Genomic DNA, 21,112 nt, shown 5'->3' on the forward strand with positions numbered 1-21,112 from the left:
CTGTATAGGATCTCCAGCCAAGTCCTGTCTCTAGGTTCTGTCTCCTGTTGTCTTGTTACATTTGTATTTATACCAGTTGACCCTAATCCCGTCAATTTCCATTCCAAAGGTTAGGGCGTTGTTTCTTATCTCCATTCCAGGGAGTAAAGACTATGTAGCTTAAGCGTGATTGTTCGTAGTTAAAGTGATTAACTACCCCCCTGGCAGTTAGTTAAGGGGTTTTATCTCCTCCCTAACTTCAGGGAAAAATCCCTACCTGGGGAAACAACCTTTCTCGGAGAGGTGACCTTGGTTAAAACACATAGCGCTAAGGGAAGCAAACATATTAAGAACAGTATGCCATATACGCCAGGTCCCTTGAAACATATGCTGTGCAGACGTTTCTTCTCTGCAGCGACTGTGTCAAGCAGCAAGGATGGACCGGCTCCCGGCAAATAATAACCTTAAATGTAAATTGATTAAATGCTCCAATCAAAAAAACAAAGTAGCTGAATGGATAAGAAAATATAACCCATGTATATGCTGTGTACAAGAGACCCACCTCAGAACAAAGGACTCACACAGACTGAAAGTGAAGGATGAAAAACATTTTCCAGGCAAATGGAAATGGAAACAAATCTGACAAAATAGACCTCAAAGTGAAGGCCATAACAAGACATAATGAAGTCCCATAACACTAAAGGGATCAATACAACAAGAGAATATAACCCTTGTAAACATATATGCACCCAATACAGGAACACCAAATACCTAAAAAAGTGAGGATATCAAATGAGAGTAAGACAGCAACACAATCATAGTAGGAAACTATAATACCCATTGACATCACTGGATAAATGTTCTAGACCCGTGGTCGGCAAATCGTGGCTCGCGAGTCACCTGCAGCTCTTTGGCCCCTTGAGTGTGGCTCTTTCACAAAATACCACGTGCGGGCGCAAACGTACAATGCGATTGAAGTTGGTTTTCGGCCTGGGCGAGTCTATTTTGAAGAAGTGGTTTGGAAGTGGGGGGTGTTGGTCGGGCGGGCCGCGGGATACACAGCGCAGGGGAGGCGCGCGTGATTCATGCATGAGTTGAGTGAGCCAGTCAGTCAGCAGTCTCATTGTGCAGTGGTTAGTGCTAGTCGCGTCTGCATCCGCGTGCATAGTGACAAAAATACCTACTCGAAGCATAAAGTTACCTGTATTTTTCCAACCAGCTGCAAATCCTACAGGTATTTTTGTCATCAATTTAAGAATTGTAATTATTTTGTGTTGGTGGCTTTATTATTATGAAATGAAACGTATCTGTTTAGAGGGGTTTAAATGCCTAACCTTGCTAAATAACTTCTCTCACTTACTGTTTATTTCCTTCCTTAGCACTCATGACAACTGCAATTATTTGATGTGACTATTTATTTAAAGTTGATCTTCCTCACTAGAATGTAAGCTCCAGAAGGATGTCATGTTATCTCCAGCCTTAGACACATAATAGGCATTCCACAAATATATTAGTGTATTGAACTCAGGTTGTTAATACTAAGTACTCAAAACAAAATTATTAAGTTAATAACAATGTACCTACCTATATAGTTTAAGTTTAAAAAATTTGGCTCTCAAAAGAAATTTCAATCGTTGTACTGTTGATATTTGGCTCTGTAGACTAATGAGTTTGCTGACCACTGTTCAAGACAAAAAATCAACAAGGAAACAGAAGTACTAAATGACTCACTAGATCAGATGGAATTAATTGGCATCTTCAGAACATTTCACCCCAAAGGTTTGGAATATACATTCTTCTCAAGTGCACATTGGACATCCAAAGATAGACCACATGTTAGGACACAGCCTAAGTCTCTACAAATTCAAGAAGTTGAAATCATAACAAGCAACTTCTCAGATCACAAGCATGAAATGAGAAATCAACTATAATAAAAACACTCAAAAACAGCCCTAGCTGTTTTGGCTCAGTGGATAGATCATTTGCCTGCAGACTGAAGGGTCATGGGTTCAACTCTAGCCAAGGGCACATGCCCAGGTTGCAGGCTCAATCCCCAAAGAGGGCTTGCAGGAAGCAGCCGATCAATGATTCTCTCTCATCATTGATATTTCTTTTTTTTTTTTTTTTTTTTTTTTTTTTTTTAAATTAAATCTTTATTGTTCAGATTATTACATTTGTTCCTCTTTTTTCCCCCCATAACTCCCCTCCTTCCAGCTCCCACCCCACCCTCCACCCTCACTCCCCACCCACTGTGTTCATCCATAGGTGCATGATTTTTGTCCAGTCACTTCCCGCATCTCCCACACCCCTTTTTCCCCCAAGAATAGTCAGTCTATTCCCTTTCTATGTCCCTGATTCTATTATAATCACCAGTTCATTCTGTACATCAGGTTATTTATTCACTTGATTCTTAGATTCATTTGTTGATAGATGCATATTTGTTGTTCATAATTTGTATCTTTACCTTTTTCTTCTTCTTCCTCTTCTTAAAGGATACCTTTCAGCATTTCATATAATACTGGTTTGGCGGTGATGAACTCCTTTAGCTTTTCCTTATCTGTGAAGCTCTTTATCTGACCTTCACTTCTGAATGATAGCTTTGCTGGATAAAGTAATCTTGGTTGTAGGTTCTTGGTATTCAGCACTTTGAATATTTCTTGCCATTCCCTTCTGGCCTGCAAAGTTTCTGTTGAGAAATCAGCTGACAGTCGTATGGGTATTCCCTTGTAGGTAATTGAGCCTCTTTCTCTTGCTGCTTTTAAGATTTTCTCTTTGTCTTTTGCTCTTGGCATTTTAATGATGATGTGTCTTGGTGTGGTCCTCTTTGGATTCCTTTTGTTTGGGGTTCTCTGCGCTTCTTGGACCTGTAAGTCCATTTCTTTCACCAGGTGGGGGAAGTTTTCTGCCATTATTTCTTGAAATAGGTTTTCAATATCTTGCTGTCTCTCATCTTCTGGCACTCCAATGACTCTGATATTAGACCGCTTAAAGCTGTCCCAGAGGCTCCTTACACTATCTTCACACTTTCGGATTCTTTTTTCATTTTGCTTTTCCAATTGGGTGTTTTTTGTCGAATCTTTGGTTTGATTATTGTACTCCTCTGGTCTGCTATTGGGTATAATATTCTTTATTTCAGTCCGTGTATGCTTACTTTCTAATTTCTTTATCGTAGCATCGAGGGTCTCATTAGTTTTCGTGAGGTTCTGCACAAATTTATGGCAAGCCCTCAAAATTGCGATTCTTAGCTCCATATCCTCCATTTCTGTCATGTTTTTTTGTCTCCGCATCTTTTATGCTTTCTTGGTGCACCCCCTTGTGGTCTCTGTGCGCAGTCTTGTTCTAGCCAAGCCTTAATTGTTGTAGTTAACACTAGAGGGATTTGACCCTCAGGCCGACTGGCTATAGGAATCAGCTGTGCGGAAAACGTCTGTCTTCTGGGGAGGCGCTAATCCAGCCTTTGCCTGAGGCGATCGGCAAATGGCTGTGCGCAGGCTTTGGGCGGGGCGGGATCAACAGGGCGGGCGGAGGGAGCAGTTATGGCCACGCTCAGTCCCGTTCCCAGAGGCTCTGCTTCTCAGAACCCCGGCAGCCGCTGCAAACCTCGGAGAGAAAGCTGCCCTCAGGTTCCAACTGATGCCGGGTAATCCCGCTTCTCCCGTTTGAGTCTGGGTCCCTAGAGACTCGCCCGGATCTGGAGCCCAGAGTCTGAGACTCACTCCCGACAGAAAACGACAACCGCGCCCTCAGCCACCAGCCCGCTTTCGCGCGCACCTCGGTACCTTTGTATTTTCCACACTGCGCCGCCTCTGAGCCTCGATTTGCTGTTCTCTTTCCTTCTAGTTGTAGAGTCTCTCTTCAGCCAGCCTTCCTGTGGTTCTGGGTGATGTCCGTTCAGTCTTTTAGTTGTATTTTTGAAATGGTTGTTTGCGGCAGCGGTCTCCGGTGTTTACCTACGCCGCCATCTTGGTCGACTCTCTTCATCATCATTGATATTTCTATCTGTCTCTCCCTCTCCCTTTCTCTCTGAAATCAATAAAAATATATTTTTAAAAAACAATCAAACACATGGAGGCTAAATAACAATGAATGGGTTACCAAAGAGATCAAAGAAGACATTTTTTTAAATCCTGGAAACAAATAACAATGAAAACACAACAATCTAAAATCTATGGGACACAGTGAATGCAATCCTGAGAGGGAAGTTCATGGCATTATAGGCCTACCTCAAAAAAAAAGAAAAAGTTGTAATAAGTTATCTAACCCTGCAACTTAAAGAATTAAAAAGAGAGCAACAAGAAAAGCCCAGAGTAAGTAGAAGGAAGGAAATAATAAAGATCAGAGTGGAAATAAATGACATTGAGACAAAACAAAACAAAACACAAAAGATCAATAAAAACAAGAGCTGGCTTTTTGAAAGGATAAACAAAATTGATGAGCTTCTAGCCAGACTCACCAAGAAACAAAGAGAGAGGACCCAAATAAACAAAATCAGAAACGAAAGAGGTGAAGGAACAACTGACACCACACACATAAAAAGGATTGTAAGAAAATACTATGAACAACTCTATTCTAACCAACTGGACAACCTTGATGAAAATACAAGCTTCTAAAACTCAATCAACAAGAATCCCCAAACCTGAATAGGCCAATAACTACTGATAAAATTGAAGCAGTAATAAAAAAACTGCCAGCAAACATAAGTCTGGGTCTGGGAGGCTTCACAGGGGAGTTTTTCCAAACATTCAAAGAAGAATTAACACCTATCCTCCTCAAAGCATTCCAAGAAATTCAAGAGGAAGGAACACTTCCAAGCTCTTTCAATGAGGTCAGCATTACCCTAATCTTAAAACCAGATAAAAACACTACAAAGAAAGAGAATTACAGGCCAATATCTCTGATAAACATAGATGCTAAAATCCTCAACAAAATTTTAGGAAATCAGATCCAGCAATATATTAAAAAGACCATATGCCATGACCAAGTGGGGTTTATTCCCAGATGCAAGGCTGGTACAATATTCACAAATCAATAAATGTGATATAGCACATAAACATATTGCAAGACAAAAATCACATCATCATATCAATTGATGCACAAAAAGCATTTGATAAAATCCAATACCCTTTTTGATAAAAACTCTCAGCAAAGTGGGAATAGAGGGATCATACCTCAACATAATAAAAGCCTTATATGACAAACCTACAGAGAACATCATACTCAATGGGCAAAAACTAAAACCATTTCCCCTAAGAACAGGAATAAGGGATGCCCACTGTCACCATGCTTGTTTGACATAGCACTAGAAGAGCTAGCCATAGTGATCAGACAAGAAGAAGAAATAAAAGGCATCCAAATTGGAAAGAGGAAGTAAAAATCTCATTCGCAGATGACATGATATTATACATAGAAAACCCTAAAAACTCCACCAAAAAACTACTAGATTTAATAAATGAATTTGGCAATGTAAAAGGATAGAAAATTAATACCTAGGAATCTATGGCATTTTTATACACCAATAATGAACCCTCAGAAAGAGAATCTAAAAAAGCAATCCCATTTACCATTGAAACAAAAGAATTAAGATACTTAGAAATAAACTTAACCAAGGAGGTAAAAAGCCTGTACTCGGAAAACTACAGGACGTTAAAAAGAAAAAGAAATAGAGGAAGATATACACAAGTGGAAGAATATATTGTGTTCATGAATTGGTAGAACCAATCTCATTAAAATGTCCATACTACCCAAAGCAATCCCTATTAAAATACTAACGGCATATTTCACAGATGTAGAACAAACTATCCAAAAATTTATATGGAACCATAAAAGACCCTGAATAACCACAGCAATCTTGGGAAAGAAGAACAAAGTTGGAGGAATTACAATAACAGGTTTCAAGTTATCCTACAAAGCCACCGTAATCAAAACAGCCTGGTACTGGCACAATAACAGGCATCAGGATCAATGGAACAGAACAGAGAATCCAGAAATCAACCCAAGCCATTATGCTCAATTAATATTTGACAAAGGAGACAAGAGCATACAATAGAGTCAAGACAGTCTCTTCAATAAATGGAGTTGGGAAAACTGGACAGATTCATGCAAAAAGAAAAAAAAGAAAGAAACTAGACCGCCAACTTACACCATACATAAAAATAAACTCAAAATGGGTAAAAGACTTAAATATAAGTCGTGAAACCATAAAATCCTAGAAGAAACCATAGACACAACCTTAGACATCTCTCCTAGCAGTATGTTTATGGATACATCTTCTTGGACAATAGAAACTAAGGAGAAAATAAAGAAATGGGACTACATCAAAATAAAGAGCTTCTGCACAGCAAAAGAAACCATCAACAAAATGAAAAGAGAGCCCATAGCATTGGAGAACATATGTGCCAATGTTACATCCGATAAGGGTTTAATCTCCAAAATTTAAAGGGAACACCTACAACTTAACAAAAGGAAGACAAACAATCCAATTTTAAAAATGGGCAAAGGACCTAAAAAGACACTTCTGCAAAGCTGCCATACAGATGGGCAAGAAACATATGAAAAAATGCTCAGTCACTGAACATCAGAGAGATGCAAATTAAAACGACAATGAAGTACCACCTCACACCTGTAAGAATGGCTACCATCAACAAATCAACAAATGACAAGTGCTGGCGAGGATGTGGAGAAAGGTAACCCTAGTGCACTGCTGGTGAGAATGCAGACTGGTGCAGCCATTATGGAAAACAGTATGGAGATTCCTCAAAAAATTAAATATGGAACTGCCATCTGACCCAGTGACCCCACTTCTAGGAATATAGCCTAAATAACCCGAAACACCAATCAGAAAGAATGTATGCACCCCTATGTTCATAGCAGCACAGTTTACAATAGCTAAGATCTGGGAACAGCCCAAGTGCCCATCAGCAGATGAGTATATACAAAAGTTGTGGTTCATTTATACCATGGAATACTATGCAGCAGTAAAAAAGAAGAATCTCTTATCCTTTGAGACAGCAAGGAGGGACTTGGAGAGTATTATGGTAAGTGAAATAAGTCAGTCAAAGACAAGTATCACATGATCTCATTCACATGTGGAATCTAATGAACGAGATAAAATGACGAATTGTGGAGAGCGGCTACAGTGTTTGGACAGGTTCAAGCTTCGGACTAGTGAGAGGGCATGGTCCTCTCATGGCAAAGCCACATGCAAGTCCTAGCTTGGAGGGCAAAGGCCTCCCATCACAATTATAGCCAAAGGCTATAGTTGTAAGCTTGACCTTATGGTCCGAACCTGTGGTCCCACGTTGCTAAGTGATATGGGCTATAAAATAAAGACTCAGTTTGCAGGCTATAGCGCTGTCTCTCAATCAGAGAGGGCAGCGTCCCACCTAGCCCCAGCTTTATTCTCTTGTCTGTCTTTTCTAATCCTTCACTGTCCCCCCACTCCCTCAGGTTCACCCCTGGCCTGCCATGCTGGGTGTGGCACAATGAATGGAGCGGATTCAGAGACATCGAAGCATAGAACAGAGTGTGGAACCTCAGAGGGAAGGTGGGGAGGATGGGTGGGTGGGAAGAGGTCAAAGAACTTGTATGCATATATGCATAACCCATGGACACAGGCAATAGGGTGGTGAAGGCCTGGGGTGGGCGGTGAAGGTGGACTGCAGGGGGTCAAAGGGGAAAGGGGGGATATATGTAATTCTTTCAACAATAAAGATTTAATACCAAAAATTCCTCTGGAATAAAAAAAGACCCCGAATAGCTGCAACGATCCTGAGAAAGAACAAAGTAGGTGGGATCTCAATTCCAGATATCCAGCTGTATTACAAAGCCACTGTTCTCAAAACTGCCTGGTACTGGCACAAGAACAGACATATAGATCAGTGGAATAGAATAGAGAGCCCAGAAATCGGCCCAAACCAATATGCTCAATTAATTTTTGACAAAGGAGGCATGAACATACAATGGAGCCAAGATAGTCTCTTCAATAAATGGTGTTGGGAAAATTGGACAGACATATGCAAGAAAATGAAACTAGAGCACCAACTTACACCATACACAAGAATAAACTCAAAATGGATAAAGGACTTAAATGTACAACAGGAAACCATAAAAATTCTAGAAGAATACAAAGGCAACAAAATCTCAGACATATGCCAAAACAATTTCTTCACTGATACAGCTCCTAGGGCAGTTGAAACTAAAGAGAAAATGAACAAATGGGACTACATCAAAATAAAAAGCTTCTGCACAGCAAAAGAAACCATCAACAAAACAACAAGAAAACCCACCTCGTGGGAAAACATATTTGCCAACGTCATATCTGATAAGGGCTTAATCTCCAAAATTTATAGGGAACTCATACAACTTAACAAAAAGAAGATAAACAATCCAATCAAAAAATGGGCAAAGGATCTAAATAGACACCTTTCAAAAGAGGACATTCAGAAAGCCAAGAGACATATGAAAACATGCTCAAAGTCACTAATCATCCGAGAGATGCAAATCAAAACAACAATGAGGTACCATCTCACACCTGTCAGAATGGCCATCATCAACAAATCAACAAACGACAAGTGCTGGGGAGGATGTGGAGAAAAAGGAACACTTGTGCACTGCTGGTGGGAATGCAGACTGGTGCAGCCACTATGGAAGGCAGTATGGAGGTTCCTCAAAAAATTGGAAATGGAACTCCCATTTGACCCTGTGATCCCACTTCTAGGAATATATCCCAAGAAACCAGAAACACCAATCAGAAAGGATATATGCACCCAGATGTTCATAGCAGCACAATTCACCATAGCTAAGATCTGGAAACAGCCTAAGTGCCCATCAGTAGATGAATGGATTAGAAAACTGTGGTACATCTACACGATGGAATACTATGCTGCTGTTAAAAAGAAGGAACTCCTACCATTTGCAACGTCATGGATGGAACTGGAGAGCATTATGCTAAGTGAAACAAGCCAGTCAATGAAGGAAAAATACCACATGATCTCACTCATTCATGGATAATAAAGACCATTACAAACTTTTGAACAATAATAGATACAGAGGCAGAGCTGCCTCAAACTGATTGTCAAACTGCAGTGGTAAGGCCAGAGAGAGTTGGGGGGCAGGAGGGAGGGGAGTAAGAGATCAACCGAAGGACTTGTATGCATGCATATAAGCATAACTAATGGACATAAGACACTGGGGGGTAAGGGAGGGTAGGGGTTTGTCAAGGGCGGGGGGGAAAAAAGGACACTTATGTAATACCCTTTGTAATACTTTAAGCGAAAAATTAAAAAAAAAAAAAGATTTAATAAAAAAAAAAACAAAGCAAAACACGGAAATTTATTTCTGCCAGTTGCTCAGTGGGGTCTGGGGTCCTAAGGCTAGTTTATGTAGCTTTCTTTTGATGTCTGAGGCTGTCTGCTGGATAAAATGCATCCCCAAAGTTCTTGGCACTTAACAGACCTGAACAACTCCTTAACAGGCTCCCTGTGGACCACTTTCCTCAGAGATGAATGCTGTGGTTTAGTTGGTAATGAGCTCCGCTCCCCACATCCCGATAGTGGCAGGACCCTTATGGGTTTGCCATTCTGTAAACAATTGCCTGCAATTTTGTAGCAAAGAAAGGGTTAACCTGGATAGTTGCTCCTTGGGAGGGGGGTGAGCTGAGAAAGCGGCTGCTCTGCTTTGAGAGGCAGGCAGTTGCTGGGACTGTGAGGGTGTTTCCCTTAATTCATTTGAAATTGTGGCAATGCACACTTTATAAATTTTCCTTAAAATCTTGGTAGAAGGACTATAAACATTAGCAAAACTAATATAATTAATTGGGGAACAGTGCTACAATTGAGAGATTCATTCACAGGCCAGAATTCCCTGTCCCTGGAGCCTGAATTGGTATTGGGGCTAAATATCTCCTCTCTCTCTCTCTCTCTCTCTCTCTCTCTCTCTCTCTCTCTCTCTCTCCTGGGGTGTTACTGATTGAGGTTACCTCCTGGGAACCCCAGCTCTTTTTGTAGATGCAAAAAAGATTTGAAGGTCAACGAAATTAAAGCAAAATGGAGTTTATTGAAGCCACATTCAATAAGTGGGGGGGGGGGGGGAGGGGAGGGGGGGAGGGAGGGAGAGAGCAAGAGAGAGAGAGAGAGAGAGAGAGAGAGAGAGAGAGAGAGAGAGAGAGAGAGAGAATGGCCCCGAACTCCTGGGTTTGAGAGGGATTTTCTGCTTGGAGACTTTCATTTGCATTCAGGGATGATTGATAGAAACTATCTTTCAGCTGGGCGTGCCCTTACACATAATGTGCACAGAAAAACCCACGGGGTGGGTGGTGTGGGGTGGGGTGGTCAAAACCGAAATGCAGATTTTATTATAATTAGTCCAGGGTCCTAGCAAGATCGCTCTGAGGTCATGTTGTTTTCCTCCGAGCTTGTGCCAGGAAGGCTGGCTGCTGGCCATCCCTGGAGAAGGGGTGCTGCTCCGAACCCCAGGGCAGGCCCACACCAGCTGCGCACGTCTAACTGCCTACATGACATTTCCCCCCTCCAGTTATGGGAACCCAATTCTTTGGGGACTTTAGGGCGAAGACCGCTTTGGCTGCTTCAAGCTGATCTGGGTGGCTGTGGGGCTTTGGGTTCCCATACCTGCCAGCTGCCGGGGCCAAAATAAGGAGTCTGTTCTGTAGGAGTGAGGGCTTGGTATCCTCCAGACAGTCCCATTTGGAGCTGTGTGGCTGCTGTACGAGAAGAAATGAATTGCTTTAATAAATAGAGTAACATGGGTCCAAATATTAGTAGTATGCAGTTTCTTTACCTGGAATGGAAGCAAGCAGTGGCAGCTTGATAGCATCGGATGCTCAGGTAAATTCTGTATGGTTGGCATTGTCAGTAGTTCTTAATAACTCCAAGTCAAAGGAGGGGGGGGAAATGAAATTTTAGCTTGGAGGTTGAAGACAAGTAGAAGAATTCAGGAATCAGTACAGTTTACAGGTAAAATAAACTTTAAAGACAGTCAACTGCCCTAGAGTTCAATACGGTGGGGCCTTGACTTACGAGTTTAATTCATTCCATGACGGAGCTCGTAACTCAAATTACTCATATGTCAAATCAATTTTCACCATTACAATGACACGTGATGCTGGGCTGATGTCGTGGCGTTCACTGTGACGTTCGCTGCGCCAACTAGTGGTGGGGTATCTGAAGCTGGCTCGTAACCCTAATTTTAGCTCGCAACTCAAAGCAAAAAATCAGCCGAGAGATGGCTTGTATCTCGAAAAACTCGTTAGTTGGGACACTCGTAAGTCAAGGCCCCACTGTATTCACAATTGGGCTTTGTGATTTCCACTGAAACACAATTTTTCTTCCTAAAATTGTTAGGGGCAGAAATAGAATACTGGGACCAGCCACAATTATAAGAAATAATCATGCTCTGTCAACCATGATGGCTCTGTTCTGATTAGAAAGCACATTCTCACTCGGCTGGGAATTGCACGCCCTGGGACATGGGAGCTCACATGGGAAGGCAGTCCATCCTCCTGTCCCGAGAACTGCCTGTCATATGGAAAGATGAGCAATCTCGGGCACCTAGTCCTGGAGGAACTGCTCTTTACAACCCACAGCCCCTACTCTCTGTAATCTGGTCTCAGGGCTCCTGGGGTGCCCAGAGGCGCCCACCCTCTGTGACACCCCCTCCCCCCCAGCTCATATGATTGTAACCTGTAACCATTACCCCGTGCCCACTTCCCCTGCCTGTAATTTCTACTTTCCCACGTGATCTTTGTCCTCAATATCAGCAGCTGGCGTATGGTGGGTAGAGCAGATGTCTGTGGCTGACCTGCTGCTCTCCACGCTGCGGCAGGATTGGAATAAACGCTCACATATGATTCGACCTGTCTCTGCTGAATTGGCTCAGGTAGTGACAGCAGCCTGGCCCCTTGGTTGTCCGGTTACATAATTTGGTGACTCTGGTGGGACTCCTCTGGAGTGAGTACCAGGGACCCCGCTTGCTGCCTGGACTTGGGGTTCCCAGGCTGAGGCCTGAATTCTGTGTTTTTTAAAATATATTTTATTGATATTTTACAGAGAGGAAGGGAGAGGGATAGAGAGTTAGAACCATCGATGAGAGAGAAACATCGATCAGCTGCCTCCTGCACACTCCCTACTGGGGATGTGCCCTCGAACCTGGGGCCCTTCAGTACACAGGCCGACGACGCTCTATCCACTGAGCCAAACCGGTTAGGGCTGAACTCTTCTATTCGCAGCTCTGCCAGGAACTTGCCTGTTTTGAGTCCCAGCTGCAGCCTCAGCAATCCCCGTCATCTCACCTGAGATGTAAATGGAACCAAACGTTTCTGTGCGACAGGAGGAATCCAGCGTGTGCGTGTGGCACGAGAAGCAGTGGCTGCTCTCATCTGGGCTTCCTTGTAAGGAAGCGTGCGCTGTGTAAGGCATGCATTTACGGGCTGAGCCTGCTCAGCTCCGGGTGGCAAGGCACCTCCTGCGGTCCTTGCCTGGTCTCCGAGCCCTTAGCCTGATCCACTCTGGGACGGGAGACATCGCTCTGCTTCGGTGGTGTTTTAAACGCAGGGCATTCTGAGGTCTCTGTGGCTGCACAGACAAGGAGCACGGTGTGAAGCTCCTGTCTGTGGGTTGTGCGCGCCTGTAAATATCATATACTAGGTGTAGCGGTTAATAACGCGGACTTTGTAATCAAAGAAAACACGATAATTTCAAGAGAAACATCAAAAGTGCTTTATTCAAAGTAATGTCTGTCGCTAGCTACACATTTCCCCCATCTGTCAAGTAATTTGTGGACACCATCCCAATAGAACTTTTCTTGTTTTGAGGCAAACCATTCAGAGACCTAATTTTCCACTTCTTTGTACATTTTGAAGTGCTGCTCAGAAAGTGCATGTGCCATCGATCAGAACAAGTGGTCATCTGAAGGAGCAAGGTCTGGTGAATACAGCGGGTGGGTTAAGACTTCCCAGGCAAGATCTTTTAACGTGTCTTTAACTGGTTTTGAAGTATGTGATGGTGCGTCATCATGAAGCAAAATTACTTTGCCGTGTCTTCTGGCCCATTCTGGTCATTTTATAATCAAAGCGTGGTTAAAATAGATTGTTGTTGGTAGTGATAAGTATTAACAGTTTCACCTGGTTTTAGAAGCTCATACTACACCACACCTTCCTGATCCCACCAAACGCAGAGCATTGTCTTCTTTCCGCAGCGATTTGGCCTTGCAGTCGATGTTGATGGTTGACCTGGATCAACCCATGATTTTGTGCGTTTGGGATTCTCAAAATAAATCCACTTTTCATCGCCAGTCACAATTCAATGCAAAAAAGACTTTCTTTCGTGCCGTTGAAGCAACATTTTACTGATGACTTTTCGGTTTTCCATTTGTCTTTCCGTCAGATGATGTGGCACCCATTTTCCTTCCTTTAAAACCTTTCCCATTGCTTGTAAATGATGGGAAATTGTTTGCTGAGCAACGTTTAATCTTTCTGCAAGTTGTTTTTGAGTTTGACACGCATCTTCATCCAATAATGCTTGTAATTGTTGGTCTTTAAACTTTTTCCGTTGACCTGAATGTTCTTTGTCTTTCACATCGAAATCATCACTTTTAAGCGTTTAAACCAGCGTTCACAAGTATCTTGAGATGGAGCATTTTTCACCATAAGTTTCCCGAAGTATACGATAACTTTTTCTTCAAAATAAAGTAATGAATTAAAACTTCCCTCAAATGCTCCTTTTTTGGCATGAAATTCAACATTTTTAAGCGTAAAAATATCTATGATGTTAACACCTTCAGCAGATTTGACATGAAGTTTTGAAGCTTGTTGCCAATACAACAAAATAGCATATATATCAACTATGTGTAACTCCATCTATTGAAAAAATCCACATTATTAACGGGTACACCTAGTATAAGAGTGTCTGTTGATTGTTGTTTTGTGTCTCTTTGTTGTTTGGTTTAAAGATGGGGCCCATCCCACTCTGCTGGGGCCCCAGCTGCTTGTGGCAGGCTGACCCCAGGCAGGGATTGCAGGAGCTTCCCAGCAGCTGCGAGAGTTCTTCCTATTCTCCCTCTCAAGGCATCAGCTGCCCCAAATACTTACCTCGTGGGAGTCTTGTCTGTCTGTAATGTAACGTTGGTTAAGGCTGTCCTTTGCTTGCTTTCTTATCCTTTAGGGACTTAGTTTACTCTTCGTTGTCTTATGAGCACAGGGAATCCTCTGTCTCGGCTGTTGGGCTTTGCGCCACTCAGACCTGCAGAGCATTGGCTGTGCTGGGTTAGAGTGAGGGAAGTTCTAAGGCTAATGCCCCGTCCCTCCTTTTGCGAGTACTCATCTATTGACTTTAGGGGTGGTTTCTGTGTCTGTTCTGAAATAGCATAAGATCTCTTCTTATATGTGAGAGTTCATGTTGCAGTCCACTCAGAAAGACAATTATGGGAAACTAGAGGCCCGGTGCACAAAAATTTGTGCACTCGGGGGGAAAGGGGGTTCCTCAGCCCATCCTGTGCCCTCTCCCAGTCTGGGATCCCTCAGGAGATAATGACCTGCTGGCTTAGGCCTGCTCCCGGGTGGCAGAGGGCAGGCCCAATCCCTGGATGCAGCCCCTGGTCGGGCTCAGAGCAGGGCCGATTGGGAAGTTGGGGCGCCGCCCCCTGACACGCACAGAGCAGGGCCCATCAGGGGGGTTGGGGCTCCATACCCTGTCACACACAGAGCAGGGCCCAACAGGGGGTTGAGGAGCTCCCCCCTCTCACTCACAGAGTAGGGCCAATAGGGGAGTTGGGGCACCGCCCCCTGTCACACACAGAGCAGGGCGGATCAGAGGGTTGGGGCGCTGCCCCCTGTCATGCACAGAGCAGGGCCCATCAGGGGAGTTGGGGCTCCATACCCTATCACCCACAGAGCAGGGCCCATCAGGGGGTTGGGGAGCTCCCCCCTGTCACACACAGAGCAGGGACCATCAGGGGGTTGAGGAGCTCCCCTCTGTCACTCACAGAGTAGGGCCGATAGGGGAGTTGGGGCACCGCCCCCTGTCACACACACAGCAGGGCAGATCAGGGGGTTGGGACGCCGCCCTCTATCACCCACAGAGCAGGGCCGATCAGGGATTTGGGGCGCCGCCACTGTCACACTCAGGGCAGGGCCGATGGGGAGGTTATGGTTCTACCCTGTCACACACAGAGCAGGGCCCATGGGGGGTGGGAGTTGGGGCGCCGCACCCTGTCACACACAGAGCAGGGCCGATCAGGGGGTTGGGGCGCAGCCACTGTCACACTCAAGGCAGGGCCGATGGGGAGGTTATGGCTCTACCCTGTCACACACAGAGCAGGGCCCGTGGGGGGGGGGGGGTTGGGGCGCCACACCCTGTCACACACAGAGCAGGGCCGATCAGGGGGTTTGGGTGCTGCCCCCCGTCACGCTGATCCGGTGCCAGGAGGCCTCTCGGCTCCGCTGATCCCGGTGCTGGGAGGCATATTACCCTTTTACTATATAGTATAGAGGCCTGGGGGCCTGCTGGTTTGCCCTGAAGGGTGTCCTGGATCAGGGTGGGGGTCCCCACTGGGGTGCCTGGCCAGCCTGGATGAGGGGATGATGGCTGTTTGCAGCTGGTCACACCCCCTTCAGGGTGGGGGTCCCCACTGGGGTGCCTGGCCAGTTTGGGTGAGGGGCTGAGGGCTGCTTTCAGGCTGGAGATTGTTGATTGAAGCTCCCAACCTCTCCTTTTTTTTATTTTATTCTGGGCCAGCTTTAGCTCTGGCTCTAGCTCTGAGAGCAGGTATCTGGTTTGTTTCGGTTCTATAATCGAAACAATGTATAACTTCAGCTCTGAGATCCTGGCCTATATTTGTTACAATGTTTCAAACTGCCAGCTGAGAGGCCGGCAAGTCAGGCGGGGACGGGGACGTTGGACTCTGCAGTCACTGCAGCAAGCAAGCCTCATGTTTGCTTCCAGCTGCCTGGCTGCCGGCCGCCATCTTGGCTGACAGTTAATTTGCATAAGGATATGCTGATTAGCCAATGGGAAGGGTAGCGGTTGTACGCCAATTACCATGTTTCTCTTTTATTAGTGTAGATAATCCTCTCAACCCCCCAAGTTTTTCTCCTGGAAGGGCCTGAGCTGCAGAAGTGCCCTCGGGCAGGGGCTGCTCCCACAGTGTAAAGAAAAAAATAGTAAAGTCCTTGGTAATTTAAAACTTGGAGTCCTGCTGGTTTAAATAGAAATTATTAAATATCTAGGTATTTTGAAGTAAATGGATACTGAAATATTAATTAATCCGAGTTTGCCTACTTTGGCCTTTTATTACAGAAAAGCTAGAAAATACACCTGAAATTGTTAGTGAATGTTTTTATTAGAAACATGTCTCTCAAAAGTGTTCATGTATTTGCCAATCTAAAGAATGCTAACTGCTTACTTTTTAGTGGTCATCTAAAAATTAAGTTTTCTAACAGTTAAGAATTCTAACCAATTGGAAAGAAATTGTATAGTTTTGGTAATAGAAGGCATGAGGCATGGAGATGCATTTTGAAGGGAAAAGTGAGTTTTAAAGCTGGTTATTTCTGAGTGGGTAAAAACGTTTGTGAATGTTGTAGAAAGCTTTGTGAAAGTTATGGAAGGTTCTGAAGAGAAATCTTAAAAGGAAATTATTGGTAATCTGAATAATAAATTTAATTAGATAAATGAATCTAAAGTAAGCGAATGAAGAATTTGTTTCGTCTTTTCTAGTTTGTTAATAGGGAAAAAGCCTTTCCTGTTTTTGCCCAGGAAGCAAATGTTCTATAAATTATTGAAATAATTATGTTTTGTGTTATATTAATCAGGTACTTGATTACTTTAAAAAGGCCATCTTAATTGTGGGAACTGAAGTTTTGCTAGCTTATGTTTGTGTTTCATACCCTTTTGTCACTTTGAATGAATAATCTAATACTGTTTCATAATAATAAGGATGATATGTAATCTTTTGGTCAAATAAGTTTGACAACCTCCCCAGGGTTTGAATTTTAGGAAACTTTTCTTGACTCAGAATTGGCTTTAGGCCATCCCAACAGGCCCTGGGATGCCCGGGGATTTGTTTTCTCTCCTTACGAAGAGGCTAGATGTAGGGTGTATATATACACACATCTGTCAACATAAGCTGCTGGCTGGTTTCTGATATGTGGGGTGACTGTTTACTCATATACCCCTGCCCACAGCACTGAGGGCCTTGTTCCTTAGGACGACTGACCATCTTTATGCCCCAGAAACATCACAGGGTCCGAACCAAAAGAGACCTGGGTGGCACCAGCCACCCCCGCTCCAGCCAAGCTGCCAAAGTCCTGGCCCGTGGCCCCGGCAGACTGGGAGCACCAGGAACACAGACTATTGCCTAAGGAAGGGCAGTGACTTCACTGTAGGCTGACAAGAGTGTGCACTAGGACACCGGTCACTGGCACGGATTCGGATTGCTAGCCGCCCCCCAAGGTTGCCCCCTATATTCCTCCTCATTTAGAGAGCACATTCTCACCCGGCTGGGAGCTGCACGCCCTGGGACATGGGAGCTCACATGGGAAGGCAGTCCATCCTCCTGTCCCGAGAACTGCCTGTCATATGGAAAGATTTACAACCTCGGGGCTGAGACAGTCTAGTCCCGGAGGCACCTGCCCTTTACAATCCCCAGTCCCCATTACCTGCAATCTGGTCCCGGGGCACCTGGGGCACCCACAGGCGCCCGCCCTCTGTGACACCCACCCCCCCTCAGCCCACATGACTTATAACCTGTAATGATTATCTCGTGCTCACATTCCCATGCCTGTAATTCCTACTTCCCCATGTAATCTTTGTCCTTCTACCCAATGTAAGCAGCTGGCTTATGGTGGGCAGAGGAGATGTCTGTGGCTGACCTGCTGCTCTCCCACGCTGCCGGCAGGATTGGGATAAGTGCTCATATAGGATTCAACCCTCTGTTTGCTTAATTGGCTGAAGTAGTAACAGGCAGCTCGGACCCCTTGTTGTCTGATTACAGTTTGTTAGTTCTTCAGTTGACAGTCCAGCAGATACCCTAGCGAGGTGTCTTATCAGTATTTTTCCAAAGCCTGCAAAACATTCTCAGAGCAAAAGTTATCAAGAGTTCAAATGAGGCCTGTTTGAAGGGGGTGGGGGGAGAACTTCCTACTAATTAGAGACTCCTTGGTGCAAATTATCCCTGAGCTGTAAGTAATTCAGGGAGGAGGATAGCTTAGCTTGTCTTGCAGTGTGAACAGAGGGGCTGTTTGGATCAGAGGAGCTAATATCTTGGGGTTTAATTACCAGGCGCTTCTCATAAATTGTGGAAGGCCACAGAAAGGCCCTTTTCTGTTCTTACACAGACAGTTTTATGTAGGATGTATAAATGCATATATCTGTCAACATAAGGACATTCAAACCTGTAGAGGATTTTTATGAGCTTGAGGCAAACTATCAACAATTGCTGGGAAGCAAAATCTCAGCGGATTAAGAAAATGCTCTGGTGCTCTGGCCGGCTTGGCTGAGTGGTTAGAGCATCAGCCTGCGGATTGAAGAGTCCCAGGTTTGAGTCCAGCCAAGGGCACATGCCTGGGTTGCGGGCTTGATCCCCAGTAGGGGGCATGCAGAAGGCAGCCGATTAATGATTCTCTCTCATCATTGATGTTTCTCTCTCTTCTTCTCCCTTCCTCTCTGAAGTCAATAAAGAAACACACTAAAGAAGAAAGAAAATGCTCTGGAGAATGACAGTTTTACACGTTATTTTATACATTACAATCAAAAGAAGAGAGACTTAGGTGGGTGACATGAAATCTATTGGTGATAGGTTAGGGAGGCGGGAGAAAGCAAAGCGGGGACACCTCTGGGATTGGATAAGGAGTGAAATGATAGACACATGCTGCTTTCACACAGGTGGGTGCAGGATAGTTAACAGTCAACCATCAACACAATAACAATGAGGGGATTTGTGGTCTCCACAGAGGGTGCCTGTGCTTTGAGCGGTCTACAAAAAGGAAATTACTCTGACATTCCAAGGATATGTTATCATAGATGCAAAAAGACAACAACAGGCTCAATTAAGGTAAAGAGTGACCTTAGTTAGGGAACAATACTGCCTAGGACATGACTACCCACTATCAACTGCTTTTAGTTAAAAAGTTTTAATTTCAGACCTTCCTATATGGTTGCTTTAGGTCTCTGAGTTTGCAAGGCAGCCATACAGCCTCCCCGGAGCTTGTCGGTTTAGTGCGAGGCCCCTGTTCGTGCACAAAGCTCCAGGCATGACTGGAAAGTTGCAACCTGCAAGCAGGCAGCTCATTACAGCAGGAGAGAATCGTCGCCTCAGGCCTTAGCCTACTTGATTTTAGTAATTTTGCAGTTTGACTACCATGAGTCCATTCTTTTTCTTCACTCTTTGCTCACGTCTATATCACTTTTCTATAAGTTAGCACCTACTCATAAAGAGTACTCTAAATACTCTACAATAATAAGTCAAAACAAAGCCGCCCAGAGAATCAGGCAGTTCTGGGTGGGCCTGTGGGAACACGCTCCGGTGTCACAGGAAGGACACAGCCATCATTTTGCCCATTCCCAACTCCGGGATTTTTCTTTTTCACTAATAGTGTGCAGCTTGTTTGCCTCTGGATTCAGACGGTTCAGCTGTAAAAAGACCCCCCAGGCCTGGCCGGGTGCCTCAGCTGGCTGAGCAGTCACCCCATGCACCAAAGGTCTCTGGTTTGATTCCCGGTCAGGGCACACGCCTGGGTTGAGGGCTTGATCCCCAGTAGGGGGCGTGCAGGAGGCAGCTGACTAAAAAAATCAATAAAAAACTGATAGATTCTCCCTTCCCCCAACTGGTGGGCGGAGTATGACCTAACCTGCAGCCCGGAAATACCTGAGTGACTAACCAGGTACCTTGTATGGACTACACATTGGACCACCAACCCACACCTGCCAAATACCCTAAGCCCTTGTCCTCTATGGACAATGCAGTAAGCCACCCATCAGCGCCCGCCGAGTACACTAAGCCCCCATTCCTTCCCATTCCTCCCCTCAAAAGGCTGCCCCCCCCGCACGTGCTGCTGTCCTCCCCTTGCGAGACAGCCCGGCAGGTGCTTCTCCTCTAATAAAGCCTGTAGTCCTGGTTTTCGGCCTCCGTCTGATCTTTCAAAAACATATTTAGGGAGACGCTGCCACAGCAGATTTTATCACGTGGGCAACCAGCTGCAGCTGGTTCTGCCTGGATGGACAGCCTGAGGAGGCCCTGGCACCCGGGAGCCAGGGCGCAGGCCTATTCCAACCCTGGGTGCAAGTCCTTTCCTTCCCCAGCAGGCTCGGGACCAAGCTGCAAGGCCTGTGGCCCCTTTGCAAGCACGGCCAGCAAGCAGCCTGCCTGGAATGTAGGAAAAATGTCTGCATGACCTGGTCAAGCCTCTGCCTTCTCTGCTAAGGATTCTGAGCAGCAGCCTTTCCGTGGGAGGAGCTCGTGGAGATGAAGGTGAAGGACCAGTGGGGCTACCTCAACCTCCATGACATCTCTACCGCCACATACAGAGGTGGCGGGGTGGGGAGAGGAGCTGGTGGCTCGGTGCTTGGCCAGTGCCTGTAATCTCCCGAGGCCAGGACTCGTGCCCCCACTTCTTCCCCGGACTTCCCTGCACAGCAGGCCTTCCGGCCCCAGCCTCAGGCCAGCACAAACCTCCGACCTCCCCAGCGTCCCTTCCTCACCCACACAAGCCGCTTTGCTCCCCCAGCCCAGGCTCGGGAAGATCAGCAGGCCAGGAGCCATGTCTCAGGACCAAGAAGACCTGTCTCCCAGAGGGCATAGCCAGCGCCGCTGCGAGGAGACCCGCCGCCCCGCAGAGGACAGCCTCGTCCCGCCACAGGGCTTCTCTGTCGGACCTGACTGACCTGGAGACGCTGAAGGTCTGACTGTGTGGCAGCGGAAAGATCCTGGCTTGTGACTTCGTCAACTACAAGGGCTGCTGTGAGAAACGGGAGCCAATGGGGAGGGTGAGGTGGCTGCACCAGGACCAGAAAAGCCTGTGGCACCTGCTGCGCAGAGCCCAAACCCCAAACTGGGGAGCCGTGCCCCGGCCTGGGGAGGACCTGCGCAGGTCTGCATGGCTCACCCGCTGACTGTGTTCTGCTGGAGT

At 45.4% G+C, this 21,112-nt stretch overlaps 1 protein-coding gene across 4 annotated transcripts in view; it reads left to right on the top strand.

The window, feature by feature from the left end:
• Positions 1 to 21,112, top strand: part of LOC139012753 (endogenous retrovirus group FC1 Env polyprotein-like) — a 52,614-nt gene that overhangs the window by 22,762 nt on the left and 8,740 nt on the right. Inside the window, exon 1 of one of the 4 annotated variants that reach the window (XM_070419039.1) lies at positions 20,925 to 20,943. The exons of the other annotated variants lie outside the window; for them this stretch is intronic. The gene's annotated coding sequence lies outside the window, so the exon portion shown is untranslated. Of the gene's footprint in view, positions 1 to 20,924; positions 20,944 to 21,112 lie in introns of those variants that run through there. 4 annotated transcript variants of the gene reach the window in all.

This window comes from Myotis yumanensis, unplaced genomic scaffold (genome assembly GCF_028538775.1).
Source record: "Myotis yumanensis isolate MYYU_CA2020_CCGP unplaced genomic scaffold, mMyoYum1.0.hap1 SCAF_6, whole genome shotgun sequence".
Lineage (NCBI taxonomy): Eukaryota > Metazoa > Chordata > Mammalia > Chiroptera > Vespertilionidae > Myotis > Myotis yumanensis.